Consider the following 27,467-nt stretch of genomic DNA (forward strand, 5'->3'; position numbering starts at 1 on the left):
TAGCAGTCTTTTTTTAGCTGCATGATGACAAATATAAAATATTTTACATTTATTGGAGGAACCCCGTCCCTTTCTTTCAAATTGCCGGGACAAAATCCGGCAAACTGGTGGAGTAGGTGGTGTCCGGCAATGGAGGAATTGCAAATGGCTGCCCCCAGTATAACCCTAGTTATTAAAAGAGAAGGGTGAAAAGCATGCACTGAAATGCTCATAGGTTTAAAAGAGTGTTTATTTATCTTTGTATGTGTTAGAGTGGTGCAACTAAATATTTTTAATTAAAAAAAATGTTTGTTTGAGTCCGCTTTAACTAACTGAGAGTAGTTACTGAAATGTTCAGTTGGTTGGTTTGGGTCCGCTTTAACAAGTTTTCTATTTACAACATACACACATTTTCTCCTAGTCTTGGTATCCTCAGCTTCTGCACTAGACCATTGTGAGGAACAGTAGCAAAAGTCTTTGCAAAGTCCAAGTATACTACATCTATGGTTTTCTCAAAATCTAAATGTGTATTTAGCACTTCATGAACAACTCTGAACATGTGGGTGAGACAAGACCTGTCTTTAGTAAACCATTTTGATGAGCTGAAATGAAATTATTCTGTGCTATAAATGCTTGTATATATTCCCTTAGAATACCTTGAGTTTACACACAACTCTTAAGATTACAGGTCAGTAGTTTCCTGGATCTGGTCTTTTTCTCTTCATTTTTTCCTATGTGGTCCTAGTGATGGAGATTCTCAGTTCTCCACCATAAGAAACAAAGACAGTTATAACAGCCAGATAGATGAGCTACACTATCTGTCACACTCTTCCACTCCTGTTTGTGTGGTCTTAGTGATGGAGTTTCTCAGTTGGAAGCATGTGTTTGTTTGGTACAAATGTTAATAGGCAATGAGCCTGATGCTCTAAAGGTCGGTTTATAAATTTGACTTGCACAAGTAATAATGCCAGTGGAGCACTGCACTGACTATTACTCTGTTAATGCCACACATGTTACCAGGATAATGCGCACATTGCTATGGTATTGTGGCACTAATAGTATAATGAGCCCTGTTCCATTGGCGCTAGAACCATCTGTCACCTCTTTTGTGATATCACCTTGTAACCGAATTCTGAGGTCATCAGTCACTTGAATTATCTCCATTATTATGTTTCTTTTCTGTTTTCTTTCATGTGTTGCTAATAAAACGTTTCTGAGTAGGAAGCTGGGGACGATGGTCCTCTGACCTCCACAATATCCTGTGGCCCTAATAATGGTGGGGTTTCCATATTGTTATTGTTGATACAGGCTATCTGGAATCACTATCTTTAGCTTCCACACATTCACTCTTTCTGTACAAGAATTAATTTATCCATTTTTAGTCAATAAGAATATTCATATGGTAATGAGGTATTCAATAGTACGTTTGCTTACTGCTTTTTTTCACTGTATGTTTTGAAAAACTGCAGCTTCTGTAACAGCGGGTGAGTATTGAACTTCTTTGCTGCCTGTCCACTTTTGGCCTCATTAAGCAGTTTCTGAGTGTTTTCCATTTGGTTTAAACAAGTTCTGCTGAAACAAGATTATAAGATTTTAAAAGCATCATTTTAGCATTATGTTTATACATTGCATCTTTATTGCTGTTTCTTGATCATTTCTTGTGTTGACCGCACTTTTGTTTATGCTTTTTAACAAATTCCCGATTCTGGTTTCAGCTTCTTCGTAACCTCTTTACAAGCCTTTTTTGTAGCTATGCCTGAACACTGCTAATGACAAATTGTACAGTTCTGTCCATTACCCTGCCTCCACTCTGATTTCTGCTGGCTGAATCTCTGCCACCTCTGTAAAATGTCATGGTTACCATAACCAAAGCCAGACCTTGTATCTGTGGCAGCCTTTCCTACTCTCCTCACTTAAAGCATACCTGACCAGAGGCAAAGCTACCCAAGGTAAGAACAGAGAAATGTTAAAGGGACACTGAGCAAAAAAGGAAATCATGGACTTACCTGGGGCTTCCTCCAGCCCCCCATAGCCCACAAGGTCCCCCGGCGTCCTCTTGGTCTCTTCTGTGGTCCCGCTGGTGGCTCCGGTAATCCGACGACTTCAGCTGAAGTCGCGTGTACGCTCCTCTGGTCCGCACCAGGCTCTTCATCCCGCCAGTCGCTCTGTGCGGTTCAGTCTTTAAAGAACCATGCATGCACAGGACTCTTACGGCGACCGGCATTATGATACGCTGGTGGCGCACACGCGCGACTTCAGCTGTCCACTTTTGGCAGTGGCTTTATGCATGGTTTAACAGCATGGTTGCAGTCTCCACAATTATAAGCATTTAGTATCTGTTCTCCATAATAGTAAGTTAGTGGTGGTTGCTTATGGCACATTTTTACTATTACTCCTATGAATGAATAAAAGTTACATTTTAGGTACTATAGTACTGTAAATAGGGTCAGCTAGGGATTTTCTTGTTTCCCAAATAGAACAAGTTTATTTACATAGTCCAGGGGACAATGCAACGCATTTCACAGGTTTGATCCTACTTTATCAGGCAATAACAGAGTAATAGCATATGTGGTCAGTAGAAGAGCCAGGCACCTTTGACCTCCTCATGTTTTAAACTTTTTAGTTACTTTTATACTTTTGGCGCCTCCTTGTATCCATACTATGCTAGATTAAGTCCACCCCTGGTGGAGGGGTGTTACCCCCTTTTTTTCCTCATCTACGGAGAACAGCTTCTTAATCCTGAGTTGGGTCAGGTCTAATCTCCCCACATGCCTATACAGTGGTTGCCTTTTTAGGTAACCATGTTTTGTGAGTATAGCTTATTATTCTATCATACTTCTTTTCAACTACCAGTACATACAACACTATATTTGGCTCTTGTTGTCCCTACTCTGTCTTCTATTCTTCTAGCTATTCTAGCTATAACATGTCACTGGTGATGTTGGGTAGAGAAGTTGAAAGTACTCCGAAGACTCAGAAGTTCACTGAAACCTGACTCACTACAGAACAGAAAGTTATCTGTTGAGTAGGCTTGCTCTTTAAGGTTTACAAGGCGCTTCCATGACAAGAATTATGGTGTATCTCTTGACCTTTGAAAATGTCATATATTTCTATATTAATAGTTAAACAGAGACTTGTTGCCTGTAAATCTTTGCAATTATGTGGAGAATGGGATTCTGCTACTGCTATGTCAATAAAATTGATTTAAAGAAAAAAAAGACCTACATAATAATGGCGAAGCACAAAAATATCACAGATTTAGCATTTTTCTAATGTCCATTTAGACTAGTTGGGTCCTGTAGATTTAATTAATTAGAGTGTGGTGATGTTGACCTCAACATTCATACATGCTTATTCATAGCAATACGGTGTATTTCTGTAAACATTTTCTCATGGCTAATTTAATGTGGACCTGAACTCTAGCAGACAGGCAGAAGGACAGAAGCACAGAAGGAAAACAGAGAAATTCACCCTGTATGTATTTAGAGAGTTTAGCCTGTCTTATTCCTCCTCACCTGTGACTATTCACCACTGGAATTTGATCTCAGCTCGAGATTCTCCTCTGCCACGGCAGAGCAGCTAATTTATTAACACAGGATGTTAACACTATTGTCTGCTTCCATGACAGCAGGAAGTAGACACACTGAAGATTTATTGCAGGATTTGTATCAGCTGTAACAAAAATGTTTTTCTTTAAAAGTTATTATGCTTTTGCTTATCTTCTGGAGCAGAGAGAAAGTTCTGAGTTAAGGTCTGCTTTAACAAGAGCAAGCTCCATCACTAGAATCTATAGTGAAATAGTTTTATCTGAAAGTAAACCAGCAATGTAATAATACATTTTAAAACAAATATCACAGCTTAAAGCCTATATTAGTCACGAGAGAGTAGTTGGACATGTAAGCATGACCCACATGCTCTTTCAATGTTCTTTTGGCCTCAGCCAAGTTTTAAAAGCACAATTTGCTGAAGGGCTTATCTGTTTTTTTCCTCACTTCCTCCAAGATAAACAGCACTGACAATGTTTGTAGCCAACTTCATTGGCATCCACCAAAGCCTTATACACACACCTTTAATTTGGCCGAGGCAGCTGATAATGGCAGCCTCAGCCGTCAATCAGGTGTGTGTACAGCACCTGATGACCCCTGAGGCCAATCCCGTGAGTGATACGCTGAATGGATCTACTCAAATCCACCCCCCCCCCCCCCGGCAATCCCATTGAGGTCACTTGGTTCCTGAACTCTGGAGGGAAGAGAGCTCTCGCACGGGAGAAAAGGCTAATATTTGTGTGTACACTTTGGACAAATCCTAATTTTGAGATGAGGAATACCAGCTAACCGCCGGACCTGCCAGAGAGGCTGTGGGGTGGCCAATACCCCAGATGCGAGTCAGACCCACTCTAGGCCACAATATCCATTGGACAAGTCCTAATCCTGAGACGAGGAATACCAGCTAACTGGACCTGCCAGAGAGGCTGTGGGGTGGCCAATACCGAAGATGCAAGTCAGACCCACTCTAGGCCACAACATCCATTGGACAAGTCCTAACCCTGAGATGAGGAATACCAGCTAACAGCAGTGTTGCTTGCAAAAAAAAGTCATTTTTGTATCGAAAATACCATTTTCGATTTCGCTGAATTTTCTCGAAAATAAGCTTACATTTTCACGTTTTCGTCCAAGTAGTGAAATTAAAGGAATAGTGTCATATTTTCGCCCAAATAACAAATTTCGAAAATAACTGCTATTTTTGACGTGCTTAGCATGAAAATTCGAAGATTGATAGTAAGTAATGTCTTCTCTCCCCATATTAGGCCTCCCATGATTCTTAGCAGCAGAATTGACCCAGGAACCATATAACTACACCAATCAGAAAACAGAAAGCCCCCTTAGAAGATTAGCTCTCTGACACACCAGCCTCTGTTGGGAAGAGTTAGGGCCAGTGCACACCAAAAACCTCTAGCAGATTTGTAAACACTAGAGGTTTCTGAAGCAGATTTTCAGAGCGATTCTAGGCATGTTTAGAAAGGTTTTCGAAACATGCCTAGCGTTTTCTGGAGCGTTTTTGTGTAGCAACTGTCATATATTGTACATATATTGTTACAGTAAAGCTGTTACTGAACAGCTTCTGTAACAAAACACGCTTGGATCTTTTCAGAGCGGTTTTCCACTTTCCTATACTTTAAAAAGAACCCGAGGTGTGTTTAAAGAATGTTATCTGCATACAGAGGCTGGATCTGCCTATACAGCCCAGCCTCTGTTGCTATCCCAAACCCCCCTAAGGTCCCCCTGCACTCTGCAATCCCTCATAAATCACAGCCATGCTGTGAGGCTGTGTTTACATCTGTAGTGTCAGTCTCAGCTGCTCCCCCGCCTCCTGCATAGCTCCGGTCCCTGCCCCCGTCCCTTCCCTCCAATCAGCAGGGAGGGAAGGGATGCAGGCGGGGACCGGAGTTCTGCAGGAGGCGGGGAGAGCAGCAGACTGACACTATAGAGATAAACACAGCCAGCTCTGACAAGCTGTTTGTCAGCAGCGTGGCTGTGATTTATGAGGGATTGCAGAGTGCAGGGGGACCTTAGGGGGGTTTGGGATAGCAACAGAGGCTGGGCTGTATAGGCAGATCCAGCCTCTGTATGCAGATAATATTCTTCAAACCCACCTCGGGTTCTCTTTAAACATTGAGGCAGAAATGCCTCAGAGATCAAAAAAATGCTGCAGCCATGAGCAGTGGTGCTCAGCAGAGCTCGAATATTCGAGTAGCTCGAATATTCGAGCTCTTTTCCAGCTATTCGAGCTCGGTATTCGAGCTCCGAATAGCTGGAGCTATTCGAATGGGCTATCCGAGTACACTCGAATAGCCCATTCACTATTCGAGCTATTCGAGCAACCCGGCGCTATTCGAGCTCGGTACCGAGCTCGAATAGTGTCATAGCCCAGATTGATGTCCTTAGAGCCAATCAGAGGGCTCCCAGGCCCTCTGACGGCAGCCAATCACAGAGGGGGACCCTGGCCAGCCCCTACCCTATAAATAGCGGCCGCCATGTTCCGTTTCTCCATGCTTGCCTGAGACTTGTACAGAGAAAGAGTTGCTCCTTTGTGCTTTGGCTTAGCAAGTGCTCTATTGTGATCATTTACCTAGCGTTTTTGCTCACCTACACCTGCCATATACACCTATATTGTTGTTAGTTAGATAGACATTGTATTTTAGTTAGTAGCTTGTGTGTTACATTAGAGACAGGCAGCTGCTGCAAGCTTACAGGTTTAGGCCTCAGGGGGGCCTTGCCTCTGTGGGCAGCTGTCCTCTGTTTATTTCTCTCATCTATACCAGTATTTCTGCTGTCCTTTACTAATAGTATTGTAGTTATACTGTACTAGGAGTAGGACACTCACTGACTGTCACTGTTTATAGGCTACTAGCTAGCTCCTGCGTGTGTGCACTCACTCACTGTCTGTGTGTACACACACTCTATTTCCTTCTGATTACTGATAGATTATTGTTATTTAGTTGTACTTACTTACTACTTACTCTTACTGTACCCGCAGGGACACTCACTGTCACTGTTCATATAGGCTACTAGCTCCTGCGTGTGCGCACTGCACTCACTGTCTGAGTGTACACACACAACACACACTCTATTTCCTTCTGATCGCTGATTGATTATCGTAATTAGTTAGTTGTACTTACTGTTACTACTTACTCTTACTGTACTAGGAGTCTAGGACACTCGGTCACTGTCCATAGGCTACTAGCTCCTGCGTGCGTGCACTCACTGTCTGAGTGTACACACACCCACACTCCATTTCCTTCTGATCGCTGATTGATTATCGTAATTAGTTAGTTCTACTTACTGTTACTACTTACTCTTACTGTACTAGGAGTCTAGGACACTCAGTCACTGTGTTCATAGGCTACTAGCTCCTGCGTGCGGTCACTCACTGTCTGAGTGTACACACACCACCCACACTCTATTTCCTTCTGATCGCTGATTGATTATTGTAATTAGTTAGTTCTACTTACTGTTACTACTTACTCTTACTGTACTAGGAGTCTAGGACACTCAGTCACTGTGTTCATAGGCTACTAGCTCCTGCGTGCGTGCACTCACTGTCTGAGTGTACACACACCCACACTCCATTTCCTTCTGATCGCTGATTGATTATTGTAATTAGTTAGTTCTACTTACTGTTACTACTTACTCTTACTGTACTAGGAGTCTAGGACACTCAGTCACTGTGTTGATAGGCTACTAGCTCCTGCGTGCGTGCACTCACTGTCTGAGTGTACACACACCCACACTCCATTTCCTTCTGATCGCTGATTGATTATTGTAATTAGTTAGTTCTTCTTACTGTTACTACTTACTCTTACTGTACTAGGAGTCTAGGACACTCAGTCACTGTGTTCATAGGCTACTAGCTCCTGCGTGCGTGCACTCACTGTCTGAGTGTACACACACCCACACTCCATTTCCTTCTGATCGCTGATTGATTATTGTAATTAGTTAGTTCTACTTACTGTTACTAGTTACTCTTACTGTACTAGGAGTCTAGGACACTCAGTCACTGTGTTCATAGGCTACTAGCTCCTGCGTGCGTGCACTCACTGTCTGAGTGTACACACACCCACACTCCATTTCCTTCTGATCGCTGATTGATTATTGTAATTAGTTAGTTCTACTTACTGTTACTAGTTACTCTTACTGTACTAGGAGTCTAGGACACTCAGTCACTGTGTTCATAGGCTACTAGCTCCTGCGTGCGTGCACTCACTGTCTGAGTGTACACACACCCACACTCCATTTCCTTCTGATCGCTGATTGATTATTGTAATTAGTTAGTTCTTCTTACTGTTACTACTTACTCTTACTGTACTAGGAGTCTAGGACACTCAGTCACTGTGTTCATAGGCTACTAGCTCCTGCGTGCGTGCACTCACTGTCTGAGTGTACACACACCCTTCTGATCGCTGATTGATTATTGTAATTAGTTAGTTCTACTTACTGTTACTACTTACTCTTACTGTACTAGGAGTCTAGGACACTCAGTCACTGTGTTCATAGGCTACTAGCTCCTGCGTGCGTGCACTCACTGTCTGAGTGTACACACACCCACACTCCATTTCCTTCTGATCGCTGATTGATTATTGTAATTAGTTAGTTCTTCTTACTGTTACTACTTACTCTTACTGTACTAGGAGTCTAGGACACTCAGTCACTGTGTTCATAGGCTACTAGCTCCTGCGTGCGTGCACTCACTGTCTGAGTGTACACACACCCACACTCCATTTCCTTCTGATCGCTGATTGATTATTGTAATTAGTTAGTTCTACTTACTGTTACTAGTTACTCTTACTGTACTAGGAGTCTAGGACACTCAGTCACTGTGTTCATAGGCTACTAGCTCCTGCGTGCGGTCACTCACTGTCTGAGTGTACACACACCCACACTCCATTTCCTTCTGATCGCTGATTGATTATTGTAATTAGTTAGTTCTACTTACTGTTACTACTTACTCTTACTGTACTAGGAGTCTAGGACACTCAGTCACTGTGTTCATAGGCTACTAGCTCCTGCGTGCGTGCACTCACTGTCTGAGTGTACACACACCCACACTCCATTTCCTTCTGATCGCTGATTGATTATTGTAATTAGTTAGTTCTACTTACTGTTACTACTTACTCTTACTGTACTAGGAGTCTAGGACACTCAGTCACTGTGTTCATAGGCTACTAGCTCCTGCGTGCGTGCACTCACTGTCTGAGTGTACACACACCCACACTCCATTTCCTTCTGATCGCTGATTGATTATTGTAATTAGTTAGTTCTACTTACTGTTACTAGTTACTCTTACTGTACTAGGAGTCTAGGACACTCAGTCACTGTCCATAGGCTACTAGCTCCTGCGTGCGGTCACTCACTGTCTGAGTGTACACACACCCACACTCCATTTCCTTCTGATCGCTGATTGATTATTGTAATTAGTTAGTTCTACTTACTGTTACTACTTACTCTTACTGTACTAGGAGTCTAGGACACTCAGTCACTGTGTTCATAGGCTACTAGCTCCTGCGTGCGTGCACTCACTGTCTGAGTGTACACACACCCACACTCCATTTCCTTCTGATCGCTGATTGATTATTGTAATTAGTTAGTTCTACTTACTGTTACTACTTACTCTTACTGTACTAGGAGTCTAGGACACTCAGTCACTGTGTTCATAGGCTACTAGCTCCTGCGTGCGTGCACTCACTGTCTGAGTGTACACACACCCACACTCCATTTCCTTCTGATCGCTGATTGATTATTGTAATTAGTTAGTTCTACTTACTGTTACTACTTACTCTTACTGTACTAGGAGTCTAGGACACTCAGTCACTGTGTTCATAGGCTACTAGCTCCTGCGTGCGTGCACTCACTGTCTGAGTGTACACACACAACACACACTCTATTTCCTTCTGATCGCTGATTGATTATCGTAATTAGTTAGTTCTACTTACTGTTACTACTTACTCTTACTGTACTAGGAGTCTAGGACACTCAGTCACTGTCCATAGGCTACTAGCTCCTGCGTGCGTGCACTCACTGTCTGAGTGTACACACACTAAATTTACTTGTGATTACTACTGATTATTGTAACTGCTAGTTGTACTTCCTGACTGTTACTACTTACTTACTGTACTAGGGGACACTCACTCAGTCACCTCACCAACCAACCCACTCCATTAAAGTACCCCACTTTTCAGCCGCCCTTTTAAAAAACTTTTCTCTATACGCCCAAAACATTGAAGATGTCTGGAAGTGGCAGCCAGCGCGGTTTGGGCAAGGGGAAGGGCAGCAAGGGAATCAGGAGGAGAGGGAGCAGCATTGTGGCAAGCCGCGGCCGCGGGCGCGCCACCATGCACAGTTCCGCAGCAGCAGCAGCAGCGTCAGTGGCTAACATTCCTCCCATAGCCACTGGCCGTGGACGCCTTGGGCGCCGCCCAGCAGGAGCATCTGCAACTCACGCTGCAGAGACACAGCAGCAGCAGCGTGTAGCACCTGCTCCCATTTTCCTCCAGCCGGGTCGGAAACGTCCCATTGAGGAAAAGGATGCAGACACTGTGGTGCAACTCATGACGGAGGATGAGCAGCCCGCCATCAGCTCTGCATCCGAGGCCTCCACCCTCACCACCACCACCACCACCACCCCTGTTCGCAGCAGCCGCCCAGCAGGGTCTGGGGAGGAGGCCAGTTCACCGTCACTCGCCGACCTGTCATTCAGCAGTCTTTTGACCCCAGGCATCATGAGTAAATTGTCTGCTGTTGTTGGCGATCTTGAGGAGGAGATGCTGATGGGCACTTTGGGGGATGAGGGATTGGACAGCAAGACTGTGGCGACAGTCAAGCAGCCCATCCATGCATCAGGAGAGGAGTTTGGGGGGTCCTCATCCCAGCAGGATATGTTTCAGGAGGGGGAGGATGATGATGACCCGGTGACAGACAGAGACTGGGTGCCACCACCTCCAGGGGATGTCGTCCTCAGCAGCTCTGAGGAGGAGGAGGAGGATGCTCTTGTGGGCCTTGCAAGGAGGCGCATCATTGCAAGCATTGGCAGCAGCAGTAGGCAGGTCCCACAGCCTGCTGGTGTCTCAGGCTCAGCAGCAGCAGCAGCAGCATCTGCCAGTACCACCACCAGCCGCACCCAAGCCCCCCAATCCCCCCCCCCAACCACCACAGGGAGACAGGCAGCAGCGCTTCCATGCCGTAGGGGGATGTTTAAGTCACCAATCTGGCGATATTTCACCATGCCCACTGTGTACAGCAAGTACGCCACTTGCAACCACTGTCAGCGGAAGTTGAGCAGAGGTGCAGACCCCTTAAAGTTCTGCACCAGCTCGCTCATCAACCACCTTGCGGCTAAACATTTCCACCAGCATGAGGAGTTCCAGAGGCTGAAGGCATCTGGTGCTGGCAGTGGCACCACACCCATCACTGCACAGCCTTCAGCAGCAGCAGCAGCAACAGCAGCCACCCGCCCTCCTGCTCCTCCAGCAGCACCAGCAGGAGTGCGGAAACGCACTGCTCCTCCCCCCTCTGCAACTCCTGCCGCCGACACTGAGGCCTGTTCTGGCAGCCAGTCCTCAGTGGCCTCCTCCGCTGTGTCTGCTGATTCCCGTGCCAGCAAAAGGCCACGCCAGAGCCTTTTGAGCGAGTCCTTCCAGGGGGTGGTTAGGGCTCTGCCTCCCAGCAGCCGTCGCGTGCGGCAGCTGAATGGCTTGCTGGCACGGGCCATGTGCTCCCAACTCCTGCCGTACACGCTCGTGCAGGAGGGGAGCGACATTCGTGCGCTGCTTGCTTGCGCAGCCCCAGACTGGCAGCTCCCCAGCAGACACTTCTTTGCCCGCAAGGCCATTCCTGCACTGCACCGCTTTGTGATGGCCAATGTGGAGCGAGGGCTGGAGCACGCGGTTGGTGAAAGGGTCCACATCACCATGGACTCCTGGAGCAGCCGCTTCGGGACAGGCCTCTACCTGTCCTGCACTGTCCACTGGGTCAGCTTGGTGGAAGGGGGTGAGGATGGGAGAGCAGCAGCGGGCACAGCAGCAGCAGCAACACAGTGGGTGGTGCCACCCCGCAGGGTCAGGGGAACTGCAGCAGGTTCCTCCGATCCTCTGCCATCCTCCGGCACACCTGGCCAAACCCCCCGCCTCAGCAGCAGCGTGAAGGCCCGCCACTGCCAAGCGCTGCTGCACTTGGTCAGCCTTGGGAAGACCAAGCTGACGGCAACCCATGTGTTGGCCAAACTCCAGGAGCAGGAGAGGATTTGGCTGACCCCCAGAGGCCTCAGAGTCGGAGAGGTGGTGGCCGACAATGGGGCCAATCTGGTTGCCGCAATAGACAGGGGAAACCTGACCCACATCCCCTGTCTTGCCCACGTGCTGAACCTGGTGGTGCAGAAGTTCCTGCGCACCTACCAGGGGATGGGCGAAGTGCTGGAAACGGCAAGGAATGTTGTGCGTCACTTCCGGCGCTCGGCTGCAGCCTGTGCGAGCCTGGAAGACGTGCAAAAGGAGCTGGATCTGCCACGCCATCGGCTGATCCTTGACGTTCCGACTCGCTGGAACTCCACCCTGGCGATGTTGGAGCGTCTGGTTGAACAGAGGCACGCTGTCAACCAGTACCTTGCCCTGGCCACTGTTTCCGCAGCTCAGAGAAGGGACAAGACCAGCAACATCCCGTCCATCGTCCCCGATGATGACTGGAGGCACATGCAGCAGGTGTGCTTTGTGCTGGCTCCCTTCCTGCAGGCCACAAACATGGTGAGCAGGGACCATGCTATGGTCTGCGAGTGGGTGCCCCTGGTTTCTCTGCTGAACAGGGCCCTCGATGCTTTGCTGGAACAGGGAGCGGCAGCCTTGGACCAGCAGGAGCGGCAACCAGCTGCGCAGTCCACCTCTGAGGGGGAGGAGGAGGAGGACTTGGTGGAGGTCCCTGACCTGGCTGCTGATGAGGGGGATCAGCACAGCGCAGCTGAGTTGGTGCGGGGGTGGAGAGAGGATGAGGCGGCAGAGGAGGAGGATGAGGACAGCACTGACGTCGATGTGCCAGCAGACGTGGCCCGCCTCTTCCCAATGGCAGCGCACATGCTGACGTGCCTGCGCAGGGACCCCAGGGTGATCCAGATGAAGCAGAGGGAGGACATCTGGATCAGCATGATGTTGGACCCACGCCTCAAGGGGAAGTTGAGCCAGTTCCTGCCGCCTGCAGGAGGAGACCCAGCGCAACAAATAAGGAGCTTGCAGCAGGCCCTTGTTGAGCGCTTGGAGGAAGCCTTCCCCCAGCCTTCCACCCCCACTGTCCAGCAGCCAGCACAGAGGCAGCAGCAGGTGCCTGCATCCAGCAGCAGCAAGCGCCCCACAGACCTGCTGTCTCTCAGCCACGAGCTCTACAGGACTGTAGAGGCTCCGGCAGCAGTGACTAGAGAGGAGATGCATGCAGCAGCATCCTCCTCCGGTCACAGCCAGCGCCTGACCCGCATGGTGGCTGACTACATGGGGTCGTACAGCGGGCTTGACAGCGATGCCCCTGTTGATCCCATGGAGTATTGGGTCAAGCGCATGGAGATCTGGAGCGAGCTGGCGCAGTACGCCCTGGAAGTGCTGTCCTGCCCCCCTTCCAGCGTGCTGTCCGAGCGCTGCTTTAGTGCAGCTGGTGGCGTGGTCACCGAGAAACGCTCACGTCTGTCTCACAAGTCTGTGGACAGACTGACGTTTCTCAAGATGAACCAGGCGTGGGTGGAAGGCGAGTTCCTGGCCCCTGTTGTCGGCGAGAGGGGGACATGAACTGGCTGCCGGAACCATCGTTAATGTGCCTTACCACCCTTTACCACCTCCTGGCTCCTGCTTACTAAGCCAGCCTGGTTCACTTTGACTATTACGTCGCCTGCAGCCACACATTTTACACCTACAGTGGGCTGCTGTGTACTGCCCTTCTGCTGTCTGTCTGTGTTTCCCACTGCCAGGGTACACAGAATTACCTTCTTCTGCTGCCACTCTGCCACCAGCTATTACGTCAAACAATAGCTATATTGGTTGCAAAACCAAAACCAAACAAACCATTAAAAAAAATAAAAGGTTTAATTTTTCGAAGGTGCCCGGGTTGAAAACTGTGTTGTCCCAGTTGTGTATTGGACACAATGTGGGCTGCACGACCGCTGTCTGGGACCTCCTGTTGTGTTTATTTACAGCCCTGGTATCACCGCTAGGTACCAGGGCTATTATGTCACGCTGCCTACCTGCTGCCACACTCACACTGCTCCTCCACACCTCCTCCTGCTGCTGCTGCTGCTGTCTGTCTGTGTTTCCCACTGCCAGGGTACACAGATGATTTACCTTCTGCTGCCACTCTGCCACCAGCTATTACGTCAAACAATAGCTGCTCGCCTACTCCTCCATTCCTCCTCCTGCTGCTGCTGTCTGTCTGTGTTTCCCACTGCCAGGGTACACAGAATTACCTTCTTCTGCTGCCACTCTGCCACCAGCTATTACGTCAAACAATAGCTATATTGGTTGTAAAACCAAAAACCAAAAAACCATTAAAAAAAAAAAAAGGTTTAATTTTTCTGAGGTGCCCGGGTTGAAAACTGTGTTGTCCCAGTTGTGTATTGGACACAATGTGGGCTGCACGACCGCTGTCTGGGACCTCCTGTTGTGTTTATTTACAGCCCTGGTATCACCGCTAGGTACCAGGGCTATTATGTCACGCTGCCTACCTGCTGCCACACTCACACTGCTCCTCCACACCTCCTCCTGCTGCTGCTGCTGCTGTCTGTCTGTGTTTCCCACTGCCAGGGTACACAGATGATTTACCTTCTGCTGCCACTCTGCCACCAGCTATTACGTCAAACAATAGCTGCTCGCCTACTCCTCCATTCCTCCTCCTGCTGCTGCTGTCTGTCTGTGTTTCCCACTGCCAGGGTACACAGAATTACCTTCTTCTGCTGCCACTCTGCCACCAGCTATTACGTCAAACAATAGCTATATTGGTTGTAAAACCAAAAACCAAAAAACCATTAAAAAAAAAAAAAGGTTTAATTTTTCTGAGGTGCCCGGGTTGAAAACTGTGTTGTCCCAGTTGTGTATTGGACACAATGTGGGCTGCACGACCGCTGTCTGGGACCTCCTGTTGTGTTTATTTACAGCCCTGGTATCACCGCTAGGTACCAGGGCTATTATGTCACGGCGAGCTGCCTGCCTCATTGACTGCCTGCTGCCACACACTCATCCTCCTCCTCCTGCTGCTGAATTTACCTCCTGCTGTCTTTGTGTTTCCACTGCCAGGGAGCACATACAATGGCGCTTCCAACATGCGTGCGCCCACCAGCTATTTGTTACGCTCAAAAATAGCTGCATTTCTTTAAAAAAAAATTGAAAAGAGAAATACGTGAAGATGATGAAGAAGAAGATGAAAAAGAAGAAGAAGATAAAGAAGAAGAAGATGAAGAAGATGAAGAAGAAGAAGATGAAGAAGAAGATGAAGAAGAAGATGAAAAAGAAGATGAAAAAGAAGAAGAAGATGAAGAAGATGAAGAAGAAGAAGATGAAGAAGAAGAAGATGAAGAAGAAGAAGAAGAAGATGAAGAAGATGAAGAAGAAGAAGATGAAGAAGATGAAGAAGAAGAAGATGAAGAAGAAGAAGATGAAGAAGAAGAAGATGAAGAAGAAGAAGAAGAAGAAGATGAAGAAGAAGAAGATGAAGAAGATGAAGATGAAGAAGAAGATGAAGATGAAGATGAAGAAGAAGATGAAGAAGATGAAGAAGAAGATGATGAAGAAGAAGAAGAAGAAGAAGATGATGAAGAAGAAGAAGAAGAAGAAGAAGAAGATATAGAAGAAGAAGATCTAGAAGAAGAAGAAAGATAAAGAAGAAGAAGAACAAGTATATACAGTAACACTACTGAACAAAATTTAGGACACAACTTCTCTTTCCACATTTTTTTTTAAAGGAACATCCCCACATAATCACTTGCTGTTGTTACTTGGAAAAAAAGATGTTTCTTGCATCATTCACCCTCAAAACAAGTGTTGGAAGCTATTTAAGGCCAATTCGAATAGTCAGCTCGAATAGTGAGCTCGAATACCGACTCGAATAGTGAGCTCGAAGTCCGAGGTCGAATCGAATAGTAAAAATTATTCGACTCGAATATTCGACTGACCTCGAATAATTTACTATTCGAATTCGACCAAACTCGAATTTTAAAAAGGGGTATTTGAGCATCACTAGCCATGAGTTTGGGGAAAAAACAAACCTCTCTGGTGTGCAGTGCACCAGCCCTTCATGGATGTTATAGTAGAGAGAGCTTAGCTAGCTACTGCTCATTTATTTGCAGTCTACTGTGTGTTCGTGGTTTGAAAATCTCCACAAATAAAAGCTACAGCAGGCTGGATTGTACTTGTATTCTAAAACAAAAGTCTATTTTAAAGGAAAACTGTAGTGAGAGGTGTATACCCTCCCCCCCCCCCCCCCCCCGCCACTGTCAATTTATGGGATATGTACACTGCCTGCCTCTCCTGACTTATGGGGGTGATGGACACTTTGAGCTGCAGCTCCCCCCAGCACTGTCATTTTAAGGGATGTGTACATTGCCTGCTTCTCCTGGACCTGACTTATGGGGATGATAGTCACTCTGACTAAGCCGCTGCTCCCCCCACTACTGTCATTTTATGGGATATGTACACTGCCTGCTTCTCCTGACTTATGGGGGTTACTCTGACCAAGCCGCTGCTCCCCTGGCACTATAATAATACTGACACGTGCACTTGATGAAATATTTTTTTTTATTCAAATCACTATGTATATTGAGGCGTTTAACAAAAAAAAATAAACTTTTTTCCTATTGTAAATTTAAAATTGATTTTCTCCAAAACTAAAAGGTCTTTTTGAAAAATTATTTTTTCCCCTTATACCCACTGTTCTCCTTAACATACTCTGCCAATTTTATGATTCTAGATTGAAAGGGGGCTTTGCAATCTACCGCGAAAATCGTGGACATTAGGCAAAAATAAACGCTAAAATATTCGGGCGAATTTTCGCTTGTCGAAGCAAAAATTTTACTTATTTTGGCGAAAATTCGTCGAAAATAATATTTTTATTTTCGCTCATCACTGCTAACCGGACCTGCCAGAAAGGCTGTGGTGTGGCCAATATTCTAGTTGTGAGCCAGGCCCACTCTAGGCTGCCGCAACAACCATTGGATAAGTCCTAATCCTCCTGAGATGAGGAATACCAGCTATCCGGACCTGCTAGAGAGGCTGTGGGGTAGCCAATACTCCAGACACGGGCCAGGACCACTCTAGGCAGCCACATACAGTGAGTGTGAACATGGGGGGAGGAAGTGACCTGTTTCACCCTCAAGTTGTGCTGGTGTACTCGCTGGGATTGCAGCTGAAAGTAGGAACTTTTCCTGATATGTCAGTTGGCATGGACTAATTAGTGTTTATTGCATGCATCGCTGTATGAATCCTTTTGTTTCTCTAAGTGTATTTATATGCTAGTGAGTCACTGAGCTGGGAATGCGTTTTGCCTGGACAACCATTGACTATTGTGAGCCTTGAGAAGAATTTTGCTTGTTTTTATCCTGTGAGCACTGAACCATTTCTCTTTTAAATTATCAATGTGTATTGTGCACATGTATTTTGCACATGTCTGTACCCTTCCTTTTGGTTTCCAAGCGAATGCACTTACATCTCTAAAGCCGTTGTTGACCACGCAGACAATGAGAAGTGGTGAGATTGTTCCTCATGGGCGTATCTGGGTAATATAGAGCCTATGGCAAACACTCTAATTGTGCCCCTACGGTCAGAGCCCCTTTCCAATATAATAACAGCATCCTTTCTCTAATACATGTGTTATGGTTGCCCGTATTTTTTGGCTCAGGATATTGCTGAAGTTACTTTTTTGGAAATCTCGTCTTATTCCCTCTCTGTCCTCTTTTCCAAGACTAAGCCAAGTGCGCCCTCCATACACAAGTTACCGGTAAGTAGCCATGCTCCCCAGATAACAGCATGAATCAGATCTGAGGTCTGAGTGATGGGGACAGGCATGGCAGCACAGCAAAGGGGCATGCATGGCGCCCATGGTGCTGTGCCGCCATGCATGCCCCACAAGCCATGCCTGCACCCCTCTAGATATGCATATGTTGTTCCTTATCACTCACAATAAGTGTTTGAGTGTCCCCACTATTTTCTTCTGCATGGATTGCATTTTATGTGCATGGACCAACAATATAAATGATTTTAACAAAACTTTTATTGTGGAAACGAATAAATACTTTGAAAACAAAGTACATTTAATGTTTTTTTTTTTCTCTCTGCTCAGTGGAAGGCTATTAAAGGGAACCTAAACTGAGAAGGATATAGATTGTTCCTTTTAAAATAATACCAGTTGCCCAACTCTCCTGCTGATCCTGTGTCTCTAATACATTTAGCCCCAGCCCCTCAACAAGCATGCAAATTAGGTGCTCTGACTGAAGAACAAGATTAGTTGCAAGCTTGTTTCATGTGTGATTCAGCCACTACTGCAGCCAAAGAGATCAGGACTGCCAGGCAACTGGTATTGTTTAAAAGGAAACATGCATATCCCACTCAGTTTAGGTTCCCTTTAAAGAGACACTGAAGCGAAAAAAAAATTATGATATGATTTGTATGTGTAGTACAGCTAAGAAATAAAACATTAAGATCAGATACATCAGTCTAATGCTAGGTACACACCATACAATTTTCTGTTAGATTTTCTCTTAGATTTACCTGCCAGATAGCTTTTTTCCATGTTGTAGGTAAATCTAACAGAAGAATCTAACAGAAAATTGTATGGTGTGTACCTAGCATAATTGTTTCCAGTACAGGAAGAGTTGAGAAACTCCAGTTGTTATCTGTATGCAAACAAGCCATTAAGCTCTCCGACTAAGTTAAGGCCCATACACACGTCGGATTTTAGCGAACGACCCGTCGTTTGAACGTTCCGTCGTTCGGACGTTTTCGCGTCAAATCCGACGTGTGTACAGACTATCATTCAGGTGATAAGACTGGTTACCAGCGATCCGCCCGGCGGATCGTTGGTAACCAGTCTTATCACCCGAACGATAGTCTGTACACACGTCGGATTTGACGCGAAAATGTCCGAACGACGGAACGTTCAAACGACGGGTCGTTTGCTAAAATCTGACGTGTGTATGGGCCTTAAGTCGTGGAGAGGGCTGTTATCTGACTTTTATTATCTCAACTGTAAGTGAACTGTTTACTTTTCCTCTGCTAGAGGAGAGGTCATTACTTCACAGACTGCTCTGAAAGACTCATTTTGAATGCTGAGTGTTGTGTAATCTGCACATATTATAGAATGATGCAATGTTAGAAAAAACACTATATACCTGAAAATAAAAGTATGAGAATATTTTTTTTGCTGCTAATCTTCTAGTAATTATTCATAGTACACAACCAATTCACTATATCATATTATTTTTTTTCGCTTCAGTGTCTCTTTAAGTGACCCTAAATGAAAATACATATACTATTGACCTTTTTCAATATACCTCTGCTCTCAGTAGTTGTGTTCTGCCTGGAAAACTTTATAGCTGTAATTTGCTTATCAGTGAGGTTTACTATATTCCCAACAAGGTATAGACAAGACAGAAGGTCACTTCCATGCCTAAAAATTAACACTTTAGGTAGCAAAATAAAACAAGTAAAACAGCCTGGTTATTAATACTGTATGTTTTGCACTGTACTCATGTCACATGTCACTTTGGGTACACTTTAAAGATAAAAAAAAGTGCAGAGTAATTGCTGAGCCATTTGTTAGTCATTTCTTTATTTGAACTTCACTTAATTTGCATACTTGTTACAAGTCAGACCGTCTTAACTAAAGTAGTCCAAAATTGTACCTTACATATTATTCTTACTGCAGCACACTACATCCCTTTGAACAAAAGACACACAGAATAAACAAAGTTTATAGTTTCTGGATTTTCCCCCTTAAAGTCTGGAAATGATACCACCAAGAGTTAACAGACACTCAAAACACTCTCCACATAATGCAGGCTTCTGTTATTTCTCTGTGGGATTGAAACCCTATCTAGCGATATAAAAAAAATCGAGTTCCATTAGCAGCACAAATGAAAAGATGTGCCTAACCCTCTTGGGAAAAGACTAACTTTTCAAATGAAATTTCTTAATGAGAAGAATCTTTTGTTTCTAGCAAGTTATTATGAAAACTGCTCTGCCCCCTTTTATAATAAAATTACACGGGAAGATGAAGATATCCAGGCTCCCGCTGCTATAACTCCCACTCCGCTAAGAGCCAGCCGACACATTCAAATAACCCGTTGATCTGGCACCAAAGGCTGATCTGTCACTGCATAAAAGGGCTCGCGCTTTGTAACTGGAATTCATCTGCAAAGATTGATTTTTGAATCAAATGCCAGTGATTTATAGGTAGCCAGAGCTCAAAAGCCACCTTCTCGTTACGGCTATTACATGTGCTCGGTGGTTATGTGATAAGAAGATGCCCTTCTTTTCTGATGCACAAATCAGTAGCTGCAGTTTGGAAGTAAAGTTATGCAAAGGCTACATATCAAGCTGGCTATATTAACATCACGCAGTGACAGTGATTTACTGTTTCCTACTTTAACATCTGTTGGAGGGTAAAGTTTTTACATGGTGAGTTACACCTCATGCCGGGAAGCGAAGTGAAGGCATGAATGTTATGATGTTTTGTTCATCAAGTGATGTCTTCCTTTCTGATGCAGTACATGTCTTCTGTCTGTATAATGCTGCTCTAGAGTGTCTGTTAAAAAAATGTTATCCTTTCTGCAGCTATTTGAATATGACGAGGGCCTAATTCACTTAACCTCCCTGGTGTTATGATTATTTCTAGATTTAAGGTCTAAAAGCCGTGCAATTTTTTTCACAAGCTTTTAGACCCTACAAACAAGAAAAAAAAATACCACAGAGAGATCTGCAGCAGCTCCTGCATATAACTCACTCAGGAACGTGATTACCGCTCTGAGCTGCGGATTTCCGTCACAAGCCTGACTCGGGATTACCGCTAAGGAGGTTAAAGAGACACTGAAGCGAAAAGAAAATTATGATATAATGATTGGTATTTGTAGTACAGCTAAGAAATAAAACATTAGGAGCAGAGACATACAGTGAGATGCAAAAGTTTGTGCAACCTTGTTAATCGTCATGATTTTCCTGCTCAAAATCCACTAAGGCATTCATGCAGAGGAACAAGTACAACATTCTGGAATGGCCATCTCAGTCCCCAGACCTGAATATAATTGAAAATTTGTAGTGTGAGTTAAAACCATCGGAAACCATCAACCCTGAATGAACTAGAGACATTTTGTAAAGAGGAATGGTCCAAAATACCTTCAAGCAGAATCCAGACTCTCACTGGAACCTACAGGAAGCGATTAGAGGCTGTAATTTCAGCAAAGAAGGATCTACTTAATATTGATTTCATTTCTTTTTTATGCACCTGCCTCATTTTATTTAAACAAATATTGCGCACTTTCTGTAAATCCAATAAACTTAATTTGGCTTCTCAAATAGCACTGTGTGTGTCTACTATATGATATATTTAACTGACATTTTTTTATCGTAACAACCAATGATTTATACAGGAAAATCATGATGATTATCAAGGTTGCCCAAACTTTCGCACCCCACTGTAAGTCTAATATTTTTTCCAGTACAGGAAGATTTAAGAAACTCCAGTTGCTATCTATGCAAAAGAGCCATTGACTTTCAAAGTTGCAGAGCGCTCTGTCTTCTGAGGCTTATTATCTCAAGTGTCAGTTATTGTATTTTCTTTTTCTCTGCAGAGGACAGGTCAAAATCATTTATCATGCTGAGTAGTGTGTAAACTGAAAATATTAGAGAATGATGCAATGATATAAAACATTATATAACTGAAAATAAAAATATGTGAATATTTCTCTTTGCTACTAATTGTTTTAGTAATTATCCGTACTACACATTCAATTCATTATATCATAATTTTTTTGTCGATGCAGCGTCTCTTTTAGGCCCATACACTCCCCCCCACCCCCCCCCCCCCCCCCCCCCCCCCCCCCCCGAAAAACAAACACACGACCAACATCCCAGAAACCACTTTAGTGGCGATGTTGTTGAAACGTCAAGTATTTTCCACACGCCAATATTGCAAACAACCAACTCATTTAAAACATTGTGGAAACAACAGTATGCACAACATGTCCACATTCTCCACATTCAGTAGAACAATGTTGATCAAACCCTGCCAAACCTCAAAACCCCCTTCCTGACGCTTAACTCTAAAAAAAAACCCTTCCTGTCGCCTAATGCCTAACCCCCCCCCCTTCCTGACGCCTAACCCCAAAACTCCCCTTCCTGCCGCCTAACCCTAAAACTCCTCTTCTCTACACCTAAACCTAAAACCCCCCTTCCTAACCATATAATTTTCAAAACAATGCATTTCAAAATGTCTATATCTACATTATGTCAGCCCAACTTCAGTAAGTTTGAATCTGATGTTCCTGTAGCCACCATGGGGTTTATTTGCTAGGTTTAAGGAAAATAAGTGATCTTAAAGTAGGGTTAAAGCGGAATATAACCCAGAATTTCTTCTTTGCTCTAAAAGATCATTTATAGCAATATACTAACACAATGGTTTTTTTTTGTAAAACAGCATTCAAAGGGTTACATCACAGGGCTGACTCTTTCTTCTGCAGGGAGAACCCGCATCCGAACTGCTTATAATCTTATCTTGTGTACACATTCTTTACTTGATACATTTATGTAAACATTCTCTGGCTGTGCAGGACTTCAGCTGATGAGTGCTGAAGTGAAAAACAGATCAGAAATAACTGCTGGCAGCATTTACAACAGAATGACAACAGTTATACATAAAATGCACCAACAGCTTTCAAAGTAAATTAACTGAACTTTGGGAAGTTATAATATCTAAATGGATATTAATACTTGTGCACAAAAGCAAATATGATAATTGTATGGGTTATAAAAAGTAGGAAAACACATTTTTGTTGAAAATTTTGTCAGAGTTTTAAACCGCTTTAAACTTTATAGACAATGAATTAAAAAAAATATGTGGCACCCTCACAATCAATGTACTACACCTTTGTTTTTTCTTTTTTGTACTATACCAATGTACACATTTTCCTTTGTCTGAAGCCGTGCACCATGGTAAATATTTTTATTGGCAGAACATTCAATGTAGAATTGATTTTTTTATGATGTCAGAATCATGTTTCATCCCACTTTAAGCATCTGATAGTACATGGCAAATCATATATCCCTCATCAGGATTTTTTTTAAAATTCACTATCATCTGGCAGGCAATCTCCACTATATTCCAATAAGAACCAGGTAAGGGCTGCAAACTTCTGCCACTATTTGAAGAAACTTTACAAAGGTTTATTGAATCCCTTATATTCTCCAGTGTTATAATCTTAGTAACTCAAGCTCTTTGATCTTCATTAGTGATGGGCAATAAGATGCTAATAAGCATTTTGAGCTAATGCAACTGTTATGTCAAATCGACGCAAATTCTCAAAGTGACACTGAAGCGAAAAAAACCCAAAAACCTATGATATAATGAATTGTATGTGTAGTACAGATAATTAATAGGACATTAGTAGCAAAGAAAAGAGTCTCATATTTTTATTTTCAGATACTGTATATAGCTTTATTATAACACTGCATCATTCTCTAATATTTGCAGTTTACAAACCACACTCTGCATTTTCAAAAATGAAACAGAGCAGAACTAATGACCATTTGACCCTTTGAACTTATCTGCAGTAAAATCTTATCTGAAGTTGTCTTTCTTTCTTTGATGTATAAGTGCTTCAGAAAATAGCACTGCTCTCTGGCTAAATTAGTCGGATAGCTCAGAGAACCTCTCTTGTGTAGATAACAAATGAAGTTTCTTAACTCTTCCTGTACTGGAAACAATATGAGACTCTTAGCTGCGCTACTAATGTTCTATTTCTTAGCTGTACTACACATATAATTCATTATATCATACATTTATTTTCACTTCAGATTCTCTTTAAAGAGAGTCTAAAGCGAGAATAAATCTCGCTTCAGACCTCATAGTTAGCAGGGGCATGTGTGCCCCTGCTAAAACGCCGCTATCCCGCGGCTTAACGGGGGCCCCTTCACCCCCAAATCCCCTCGGTGCAGCGGGGGAGCGCTTCCCGGTTGGGGCAGGGCTAACCGCCGCAGCCCTGCCCCACGCGCGTCTGTCAGACGCGTATCTCCACCTCTCCCCCGCCCCTCTCAGTCTTCCTTCACTGAGAGGGGCAGGGGAGAGGCGGAGATGCGCGTCTGATAGACGCGACTGGAGGCAGGGCTGCAGCCGTTAGCCCTGCCTCCAGGAAGAAGAAGATTTACGACCAACTTGCGACCAAGTCTTGCAGGGGTGGGTTTGGGGGTGAAGGGACCCCCGTTTAGCCGCAGGATAGTGGCGTTTTAGCAGGGGCACACATGCCCCTGCTAACTATGAGCTCTGAAGCGAGATTTATTCTCGCTTCAGAGTCTCTTTAAGCTTGGAATTGAACCAATCACATGTAGTAGCTGATGATCTTGATTGGTTTGATTCCAATTTGTGCAAAATTAACATAAAATATGCATAAGGTCAAGATTATTACTATTTCGTTGACCACCTCTAATTATTAGGTTTATGTGGTATCTACCGTATTATTAATTCTTAAAGTTAAACTGTATGTGAGAGTGTTAGGTGTGCTGAAACCCTTTTATAGATGTTAATATTCCAAGGCCAGATGGTACTAGCTTGCCCTCATTTCCTCTTGAGTATCTGTTTGACCTCATCTCGCAGTATGATAACAACAGGTGCTCCGACTTTCTCAAATATATCTAGAAATAATTGCACAAAAGTAAATCTTTCGTTTAAGTGTAAGATTACATTTCCTCCAATTTTAGGGCCTCGGAGCAATTATTTCTTTCTTCTTCCTCTGGCTGTATATACTGCCTAACGCTCCAAAGCACAAATGTCAGCAAAAGCCAGCCTGGTTACATAGAGGTCAGCGTTAAGAAAATACCCTCTTCCCGAGCTACAACAAAAGCTGCTTTAAGTGAGTTCCAGCGTCTTGCTTGTGGCACCTGACTGCTGTTATTATATCATATTAATATTCTAACCTACAATGTCTGCAAAGAGCCCAGAGGGAAATAAAGTACGAAGGCTGCAGCGAGTGATTGGGGCAGCCGTACTCTTTCTAAAGGACACACGGTTATAGCTGATGTTGATTGCATTATTGGACAGATTTAGATTATAGAACGTCAGGAGCCTTTGGCAATATTCACACTATTGGAGCAAATTAAGCAAACATCCGTGTAACACATTAGAGATTGTGCAGGCAGAGCAAAGCCTGCCATTCTTGCTTCATTCATTTGATGATTGCAAATCCGCATGTTTGCTCTCAGCCAAAAGTGAGCATTGAATTAGCTTAGAGACTGTTAATGTGTGTGCTCTACAACCCACGAGCTGAGGGGTTCAAGACTAGGTGAGCTGAATAAATGCAACGGTTCTATTGCTCTCGTGAGAAGTGCTGTTTTCTGCAGGCAAAATAACACCTAAATATTAACAAAGAAAATGTTTTATAAATATACAATAAACTAGGTGAGATTACATTTACATGTTCAATCAACATCACAGATTTGTGCCCAATAATTTGAGGTGCAAAAGGGCAAAATAAAACCCTATCTATTTATTTCTGCTTACCTGCTCTTTGCACTTACAACCTGCGTATTTTATCAAATTAAGAATATGAAAGGTAGAGAATGTAGAGTATGTTATTTTACCTTTCATATTTATGTTATTTTACAAGTTAACCAGTTCACCCCCAAGGGTTTTTATCCTAACAGACCAGAGCAATTTTCAGTTGTCAGTGCTCCTCCCTTTTATTCCCTAATAACTTTATTACTACTTATCACAAGAAGATGATCTATACCTCGTTTTTTTCGCCACCAATTAGGCTTTCTGTAGATAGTACATTTTGCTAAGAATTTTTTTATTCTAAATACGTTTTAATAAGAAAAACAGGAAAAAAAGAAAAAAAATCATTATTTTTCAGGTTTCAACCATTATAGTTTTAAAATTTAACATTCTCCTGTAGATAAAACAAACACGCTTTATTTGCCCAGTTGTCCCGATTATTAAAACGTTTAAGTTATGTCCCTATCACAATGTATGGCGACAGTATATTATTTTGAAATATAAGTGTTATTTTTCTTTTCTGCTTTTTTTTTATTCTGGCCATAATTACAAGCCCCTATATAATAAATAAAAATTAATTTTCCCCCATAAAATATAGATTAACAAAGCTGAGTCCCTAAGGCAACTATTTATTTATTTTTTTAAGCTGATTTTTTTTTACAAGTGTTTTTTTTGGGGGGGCGGGGGGGGGAGGGTTGGAAGTGTAATTTTATTAATGATCTGTATGTACTTGAAAATGTATGTATTTTGTAGGTGTAATATACTTTTTGGCCACAAGATGGGGCTAATGAACACTTGTTATAGGAAGTGTTCACTTTTTTTTCTTTTTTACACTCTATTTAACTGTTACATTTCCTGTTATTGTGAATGGACGTAGCAGCTGTTCGCGGTCACGTCCATTCACTCCAGGCACTGCGATTGGGTAGAGGACCATTCGGTCTTCTTCCCCAATCGCCCAGCACGGAAGCCCGACGGAAACAGCGGCGGCAGCGGCGCGCACACGGCGGTAGCAGCGGCGGGAACGCGCGACGTATTAAAACGTCATGTTGCTGTTAATAGCGGTAAGCATGAAGTTTTAATACGTTAGGATGTCAATAAATGGTTAAATAAACGATTGCATACATTGTAAGCCGGTAGTATTATCAGATATGCATGTAAGTGTTGCTCATACATATGGATAATCACCGTCCAAGTCGTTCTCCAAGGTTAAATGGCTTATTGGTCACAGAGTACCCAGCCCCCAATTATGCATGCTGAAAGTGATTACTTGCAATGTCTCTTTGTTTTAGCAAGGATATTCCTGAGTTATTTGGGAAAGTAAGTTAACACAATAAAATACAGTAAGACATGACAATCAACATTTAGATTGCACTTTTCTCCTGGCAGACTCAAAACACTTGAGCTGCAGCCACAGGGCGCACTCAGTAGCAGTGTTAGGGAGACAGGGCCTCCTTGCTAAATAGGTGCTGGCTTACTAAACAGGAAAAGCCGAAATTTGAAGCCAGGTCTCCTGGGTCAGAGGCAGATCACTTACCCATTACACTACCATCACACTATTCAGCCACTACTATCTACACTACTAGCACAAGAGCCAAATATATAAGCCAAAAACAGTGGTGTAGCCATAGAGCTATGCACCCAAGCGTGAAATTTACACTCCCCCCACCATTTATACCACAATATGTTCTTCACATATTGCTGCAGTGTGAGGAAGGTCTAAGCAGTAATGGGGAACAGTTTTTTTATTGATAACTATGATACAATGCACATATATACCGGTCCGTGATCAGCGCCACCTTAGCTCCAATGAGAAGCTAATGAGCTAGTGCGGTGCTAGGTAGGGCCCTCTTGTCCACAAGACCAGGTACAGCAACAGCCTCTACATCCTTAGAGATTCAGCACACCACAATCAAATTCTCTAGGGCCCTAAACAAACACAGGCTATTGTTTTTCCTGAATGCCTCTGATCTGCAGCCTAATTTTGTGAGTCAATCACGAGCCAACCTACCTCTCTAGGTTCCACCTACTCCTCTTCCTACTTGAACAAGTATGGCCAATAATCCCCTCCTCCACCCTTCCTACCGCCAAGAAAACACAAATAACCAATATTTCCCTCCTCCAATAACAAATAATAATTGCTGTCACCATTTTCCTACTCTTCCCCTGCTCAATAACATGTGTGACCAACATAACTCCCTTTCAGCCCCACCCACAACTACA

At 43.9% G+C, this 27,467-nt stretch overlaps 1 long non-coding RNA gene across 2 annotated transcripts in view; it reads right to left on the reverse strand.

Moving 5' to 3' along the window:
- LOC137561199 (uncharacterized) overlaps positions 1-27,467 on the reverse strand; it is a 230,881-nt gene that overhangs the window by 158,995 nt on the left and 44,419 nt on the right. Inside the window, exon 1 of one of the 2 annotated variants that reach the window (XR_011029923.1) lies at positions 666-742. The exons of the other annotated variant lie outside the window; for it this stretch is intronic. This is a non-coding gene — a long non-coding RNA (uncharacterized lncRNA). Of the gene's footprint in view, positions 1-665; positions 743-27,467 lie in introns of those variants that run through there. 2 annotated transcript variants of the gene reach the window in all.

Source organism: Hyperolius riggenbachi, chromosome 3, assembly GCF_040937935.1.
Source record: "Hyperolius riggenbachi isolate aHypRig1 chromosome 3, aHypRig1.pri, whole genome shotgun sequence".
Taxonomy (NCBI): domain Eukaryota; kingdom Metazoa; phylum Chordata; class Amphibia; order Anura; family Hyperoliidae; genus Hyperolius; species Hyperolius riggenbachi.